The sequence below is a fragment of the Quercus lobata genome, chromosome 5 (genome assembly GCF_001633185.2).
Source record: "Quercus lobata isolate SW786 chromosome 5, ValleyOak3.0 Primary Assembly, whole genome shotgun sequence".
Lineage (NCBI taxonomy): Eukaryota > Viridiplantae > Streptophyta > Magnoliopsida > Fagales > Fagaceae > Quercus > Quercus lobata.
In genome coordinates, this window is record NC_044908.1 from 68,421,048 (window position 1) to 68,429,187 (window position 8,140).

An 8,140-nucleotide genomic window follows, 5' to 3' on the forward strand; every position below is an offset into this window, starting at 1 on the left:
ATACTAGCTCACCTTGTGAACAGCATAAGAAATGTCTGGATGAGTGATAGTGAGATAAACTAGGCTGCCAATCAAGCGTCTGTAAAGAGAGGGATTAGCCAATGATTTCCTCCTGAGGGAGTCAGAAGCGCATTAAACTTAACTAGAGTGTCAATAGTCTTGTTATCAGTGAGTCCAGCTCGAGACAAGAGTTCAGAAGCATACTTGACTTGAGAAATATAAAGTCCATTTATAGAATGAGCGATTTCAAGACCCAAGAAGTAGCTAAGATGTCCAAAATATTTCATCTCAAACTGCTGACTGAGAAAATCTTTGAGTTCTTGAATGCCACTAAGATCATCACTAGTTATGATCATATCATCCACATACAAGAGAAGTAAAATAGTGCCTTTGTTAGTGCGACGAAGAAATAAGGCAGAATCATAATGACTAGCCATGTAACCCAAGCGAGAGATGGTAGAGCTGAATTTGGCAAACCAAGCTTGTGGAGTTTGTTTAAGGCCATAAAGTGCACGTCGAAGGTGACATACCTTGTTTGAATCAACAGAGAGACCAGGAGGAGGTTGCATATAAACTTCTTCACTTAAATCCTCATTAAGGAATGCATTTTTGACATCCATCTGAAAAAGGTCCCATTTACTGGCAGCAACAATAACTAAGAGGGCATGAACAGGTGAGATACGAGCAACCGGAGCAAAGGCCTCTTCATAATCAATCCCATACTCCTGTGTAAACCCTTTTGCAATAAGACGAGATTTGTAGCGCTCAATGGACCCATCAGAGCGAATCTTAATCTTGTAGATCCACTTACAACCAATCATAGATTTCCCGGGAGGGGGGGGGGGAGTGTCACCAAATCCTAAGTATGGTTTTTAGATAATGCATCAAATTCCTCTTTCATTGCAATCTGCCATAAAGGGTTAGTGGAAGCCTCACGATAGGTGTGAGGTTCGTGTAGTGTAGCAAGGGAAGTGTAACAATGATAGTCAAGTAAATGTGCAGGAATAGATCTTACTCGAGTTGAGTGACGAGGTGGAATGTCTTGTGCAAGATCTTTAGGCGGAGCAGGAGCAAGGGACCTAAGCTTGGGGTTGGGGTTGGGTAGCTCGTCTTCTTGGGTAGCTCGTCTTCGACTTGTTCATCTTCCACTTGTTCATTAAAGGGTGAACTAAGAAAGGAATCAATGATACCTGGTGATTGGACAAAGAAGTCTATAGGAGAATCAAGAGCAACTATAGGAGGATCAGGAGCAGCTACAAAAGGAATATGTGCCTCATCTGGAAAGAGATCTAAGATAGAGGAGGAAGATAGAGGGGCATGGAAGTGAGAGAGTTCGACAAAGAGGCGATGTTCCCAAAAGACAACATTGTGGGAGATACGACGACGATGAGAGACAAGATCATAACACCGATACTCCTTTTGAGTTTCGCCATAGCCAAGAAAACAACAAAGCCTTGACTGAGGCTTAAGTTTGTTATGCTCATGTGGCTGAAGAAGAAGAAACAAGCAGAACCAAAGGAGCGAAGGTGGTGATAGTTTGGAGGTGACCCAAAAAGGTGCTCATATGGAGTTTGATTTTGGATGACAGGATTTGGAATGCGATTAATAGTATCAACAACATGAAGAGTAGCTTCGCCCCAAAAAGGAGCAGGAACTTTGGCAGAGAGAAGGAGAGTACGAACAGTGTCAAGAATATGACGAAATTTTCGTTCGGCTCTACCATTTTGTCGAGAGGTACCTGGACAAGTTAGTTGATGAATAGTGCCATAGGAATGCAAAATAGCTTGGAAAGCATATTGAGTGTACTCAAGAGCATATTGATATTTTAGTTCAATGCTTTGTAATTGGCACAAAGTTTTCCACACATTGGCCTTTTGCCGGTATTGCTTGACTCTAAGTTCTTCTTTGTTTCTTATTATTGGCATCTCAAAAATTTTATTTTGTTCTTTCTATAATTGAATGAGAATAAATATACACTTAGTTTGGTTGACACTTGACACTCTTTTAACTGTAAGCTGTCTATTGAAACCCCTTGACATATAATGTTGCAAAAATGCAGGTTTTATTTATGTCTCTAAAAATTTCTTCTAAAAAAAAAAAAAAAATTATCTCTAATTTCTTTAGTGGGTCTTTGGTTCTAGTCATTTAATTGACTAGTGTCAGTGTGAAATCAAAACTTGGTTTATTTCACTGTTTTAATCATTATTTAATGAATTTTTACAATTTTTATGGTGCTTAAAAGGGAAGTTAAATTGATTTGTGCATATTATTCTTGGCTGGAGGATAGAAAAACAAAACTAGCCATATGGAAATTTATACAAGTCAAACAACCAAAACATCGGAAACATTTAGTGGGTGGGGGAGGAGGACGGCGAGGGGAGAGGTGTGTTGTGAGCCATGACATATAGACAAACTATTGGAATTGCTGCATCTTCTATTGCATTTTTTTTTTAAAAAAAAATTATGGTAAAACTGCCAAAAGGAATTGCTATATGTTCTACTTTATCAAAATAAATAAACAAAAAACATAGTAAAATTGCTGTGGTGGCCTTTTTGTAATGTTGGTCTGGGTTGCCTTCTACTGTACTAAGTCCAAGTGTTCTAAATTAGGGAGTTGGAACCGGTCCAATTGTAACCCACCTTAGCTCGGTTTGTGCACAAACTATACCCAATTTGCCAAAGCTTTAGTCACATGCCCATGATAGGCGGAGCTGCTATGGGAAAGTTATGGCAGACAAATATAATAAAGATAATAAAAGAGATGCGTTTGCTACTTAGACAGAAATAAATAAAGGGCAGTGACAAGAAAATGCCCTTTTCATGAAATAGCAGAAATAAATGAGGAAGAGATAGTAATAAGTTTATTGAATCGAAGAGAGGAATGTTAGTTTGTTGTGCCAAGTTATGTTACAGGGCCGAAGTCAAGAAGGGAACCGTTTCCTCAATACGAATAATCTCCCCAAGAAAAAATTAATTGCTTTGAAAGAACAGGCCTAAATGACCTGTGCCCAGAAGAATCTTTTGCCTTTAACAGAGAGCATGTGCTTTAGAGGAAGAGAGGAGATCAACCTATTGGTGCCTGCTTGCCATTCTATCATCTCCATTTTTTATTCTTTCTAATTCTTCCTTCTTTTTTTTTTTTTTTTTTTTTTTTTTTTTTTTTTTTTTTTTTTTTTCTCAGTGTTTGTTTATTTTGTTGTGATTCTCTCCTAAAGGTTACTATTACTGTGTTCATCACCCTCTTCTACTGTGCACTACAAGGGTCTTTTATATAATGCCTGCCGTGACTGAATTTTACTATTTTAGCTTTTAACTACCTTTGTCTGGTTTGGTTTTTCTTGCCGACCACCATTGGTTTGTTAGTCGCCCAGCCACCACCACTTACCTGTGCTAGTTGTGCCACCAGACAAAGAACACTATTTTGTTTGTTTATTTGTTGTGGCACTCTTACCTATTACGGTGTGGGTGCTCTCTCTCTTCCTATCCTTCATGACGTGTACCTAGTGGTTCCAGCTCATCATTACTTCTTTTGGGCAGTATGTCATCCCAGCAGGACATTTTTCCCAAAAAAGCCTGAGTAGGAACCCTAGAGTAGGTTTTCCTCTCTCCCTACCGCCAGACCATGCCCTCTTATCTTTGACCCATGACCCACCCCTTCCTGTATTGGTTGGGTACAAGCTGGTGATATCTGGGCCTTACGTGTGCTTTACTTCTGTATATGTCCAAAACCTGCCTACTGGTTATGCGTTTGTTGTGGCCTGGAGGTTTGTCTGCATATTCTGCCGCTCATCCTTGGCTTCTTATGGCGTGAACTATTTTCTGAATTCTCATTCTTTAGGACTTGCTCCCTTCGAGGGTTAGGCTTTGCTTGATTGTGGGCTTTTCCTCCTTCAGCCCATTCTTTTGCTCTTTTTTGCAGTCTTTGCATTTCCTACCATATCGCTCTGCTATTCCTGCTGTGATGTTATTTAACTTAAGCCTACTAGGCCTCTTTGGGGTTGCTGCTTATTCTTCTTTCAATGACTCAGTATGGTCATTGGGCTTTTTGATTATATTGCTTGCGGGCTCCTGTGTCCCATTTTTTTCCTTTTGGGAATCCTTGGCCCATTTACTTTCCTTGGGCATTCTCGGCCCTTTCTAATTTTGTGTTCCTATAGGCTTTTACTAACTCATTTGAGCTTCCCTGGTTCAATTACTTTATCTTTCATCATTGGGGCTTATGGATGAAATCAACTCCTTACTTTCTTTACTTGCATTACTTTGGGCCTGCTGTAGTCTATTCTCACTTTTCTACATTACATACTGCCCATGAGTTTGCTACTTCTCTCTTTTCGGGCTTCTTTAGACCAGTTTGCTTCCTTAAGACTGATTTATTTATTTTATAGCTTTATGATCAATTATTCCTACTGCTTGGGCTTAATGACTTTTCTATCCAATTACTAACTCATTTCTGCCAATGTTGTTGGGCTTCCCAAAATGAGCATCAACAATTGCCAAAAGATTTTATAAAAGACAAAAGTATACTACCTATACAACTAGGGAAGAAAATGCTAAAAAACATGAAATAGTTTCCTCTAATCAGACAGACAATTATGTAACAAAACACTTCACCAAGTTAAGAAACAAATTTCTGCTCTCATTCTTTGTTGTTCATTTTGCTTATACTAAAAATGGAAATTAGTATAAGCTAAGGATGGGTGAGTGCCAGCTCAAGGTTAGAAGTGGAATTTCGAGGGATATTAATAGTTCTTAGATGTGAGCCAAGTAGTCTAGTCAAGCAATTCCATATCTCAGCCGTGCACTTTGTAACCCAATCACTAGCCCATGAAACCATCCCAGCAAGAAGACAACTAAACCACTGCACCCAATTCAATCTTGCATTGCCTACGATAATATGTGCAATCTCAATAAAGCCACCTGCAGTATGAGAATGACACCCACAGAAACCCAAAACAATGGATTCCGATGAATGCGCTCTTAAACACATTCTTCTTCTCCAATTCCCTTGCATTTACTTGGTTAAATACTTGGCAGAGAACAAAACTATTAAAGATGATGGTTTTACTAAACTTATTGCTAATACCCGGGATAGTTTGCCCCTTGAATTGGAATGCCACTGAGATGGTAACTTGATAGAGAGCTTGAGAGACAATGTTTCTCCACAAGGTCTTGGTGATAAGTTGTTTACTTTGTTTCAATGGCAGCTTTTCCATCAGTTCCTCTGTTGGTGGCTCGGTCAATAATCCAATGCCACCAAGAAGTGACACAACAAAGTTTGTCCATAGCAATTGGATAGGCGTAATTGGAGAATATCCTAAAAACATTGCCGTGATAGAGGTTATCAACAGCCCTATATTCATGGTGAGCTCCGGTTGGATATACTTCTGAATATTCTCAAAAGTACATCTTCCAAACCTTGAAATGGTGACCAAGAAACTGAGATTTCCATCACCAATGACGATGCCAGAACTTGCTCTAGCCATTTCAGTGCTACAATTTCTCATAGTAATCCCCACATCAGCTTCTTTTAGTGCTGGAATCACATTTGTTTCCCACCATTGCTACTATATGGCCTTTATTCTTCAAACATTGCACTAAAGTGAGCTGGTCAGATGGGATTGAGCTTCCTATCAAGATGATTTGATCAACTTTATTCATCCTCTCTTCATTGCTGAATTTCCGAAATTCTTCACCTTCAAGCACCTATTCATTTGAGCAGGGAAGTAGTCCACAATTGAGAGCTATGGTTTCCAACACTGAAACATTATCTTCTGAAACCAGAGTGATGTTAAATCCGGCATTTTGAAAAGCTCTTATTTCCCATCCAACCGGCACTGGGTTTTGTGTTGGCATACACCAACCTGTTGTATCAATGCAAATACTTGTAACTGAACTCATGGTGAGGCAAGCAAAAGGTTCTTGAGCAAAAGCCTGTTCAGAGTCTTCAGACATCATCTTCTTATTCCAATAAGAGATGGCAAGCGTGATTAAAAAAGGTATTCCTTCCATTACTCCAACCAGCAATGTAGCAAGTGAAGTCGTTAAGGTACTAATCTTCCCATTTGGTTTCATCACAACTTTCTCAATCGAATCCATTATCTCTTTGATTGCCTTTGGTTTCCCCTTGAGGTCTTGTTGGCTAGACTTAATATCTTCCTTCAGAAGCATAAAACGGAGGAATGACACTACAAGGATGAAGATAGATATTGAAAGACCAAAAATTTTTGTGCCTTTGTTCACCTTGTCAATTTGCGCTGGTAATGGGGTCATTTCGGGGACATGGGTAACCTGCTTCATCAAATCACCCAATCTAGTGTTCATGCCCACTGATGCAACTAGCATGCGAACCTTTCCATCAATCACCTTTGCACCATAGAACAAAAAAGGGTTCTCCTCATTAATGGTGGACTCTAAATCATCATCCAGTTTCAAGGATTCACCATCAATGAACAAACCATCAGCAGGGACGATATAGCCCCTCTCTAGGCGTACTAGGTCACCAATCAAAACATCGCCAATGATTACTTTGTGTGAACATCCCCCTCTAATAACATCAACCATCATTCTCTGCAATTCAAATGGTTTATGCTTCCCTGACATCCTTTGGGAATGTTTAAGTTGACGCTGATTACGTTGTGAATCAATGACCACAAGTATGATGATGGCAAGAATTATGATGACCCCTTCATACCAACCAGTTCTCAGGCCTTCCGCCTTGACAACAAAGCCAAGTGACAGCACTGCGCACATGAAGAGAAGCAAAATGGTGCAATTATTGCATGATTTTGGGAGAAATTGAAGGAAGCCTAGTGCATTAGTTTGTGTTGTGGACGGTGTGCAAGCTATGCATCGAGAGCGCACATCAGCAGGGATGATTCCCATCTCTAAATTAGTATCCAAAGCCTCTGCAATTCCTTGGATGCCTCCAAACTTGTGTGTGGAATCCAAATCTTGCTCCTTTACTATCTTGGCAATGTTTTCTTGCTGGAGTTGTACCTTTTCATCTCTGATACAGTTGTCATTCTCACCATCCAAATTTACACTTTGATGTGATTCAGATAAAATTTCCACAATATCCTGCTATATCAAATAGAAAATAAATTAGTATTTTGGCTATTCTATTAAACTTGAATTCAGTTCTAGTTCTAAATCAGATTCATAATCCCATTTGGACAGGCAAGAGTGCTATTTGTTAAACTCAAGGCAAAAATGAGATCATGAAGAGAGGAAGAGGAAATTAAAATGATAGTATTGCACAGAATGATGATCATGTACATGGTGGGTGCACTGTATTTATACACACATAAAAGCAATAACAGAAGGGTAGTTAGCCGTTGCACATTCACACTAGTTGATGTATAACCGTGCACAAGAAGTTGACATCACTTGATCACATCTGATATATGTTTAGGGTAATCTCTCTCTCACACATCTTGTTACACAAAGGTACACACAATTCAAATTTTGAACTAAAATCGTATCTTTAAGTCACAATTTCAATTCAAAAACAGAATTTTGTGTATTTGTGTGTCACTAACAATTACCCAATATTTATATGTTTTTAACTATACGTTGTATGAACTGTCTGCCATATAGCTCTTCGCTATTCATTATACAACTTATAGATATCCATGGGAGAGAAAATAGAAGAAGAGCTTACTGCTTCTCTTGTATCATCATCGAAGCTGGTAAAAGCACTGTAGTAGGAAGTGCGCGATGAAAGAGATCTGAAGAAAGCAAGAGAACCTTTGTCATCAGCTCTATGTCTGAGATTTCGCTCATGTAAGCTCAAAAAAACTGCGCGGCGCCAACGCTCTCTTGGAGGATTTCTGGGCGGTAGCAACACAGTTTGCTGAGACTCAAGGTCAAGGCCGGAGCATGTCAACATTTCGGCTTCTCAAAACACAACTTTCTGAACTAACAAGAGCAATTAACATATCAATAGATACATAAAATAACAGTTAATTAATTAGGAATAAAAGGAAAAGAACTTTGCATAATAGATAGATAGACATACTCGTGCTAATGTAAGTAGAGAATCTATCATGTATAAAATGAAAGCTGTTTGTTAGAATTAAGATTGAGGATTAATTGTTCCAAAAAACACAAATGCTTGAAGTTCGTTGTAGTTTGTGGTATT

General features: G+C 39.0%; 1 pseudogene; it reads right to left on the reverse strand.

The window, feature by feature from the left end:
• Positions 1-4,687: 4,687 nt before the first annotated feature.
• LOC115991000 lies at positions 4,688-7,888 on the reverse strand (annotated as a pseudogene).
• Between the last annotated feature and the right edge of the window lie 252 nt (positions 7,889-8,140).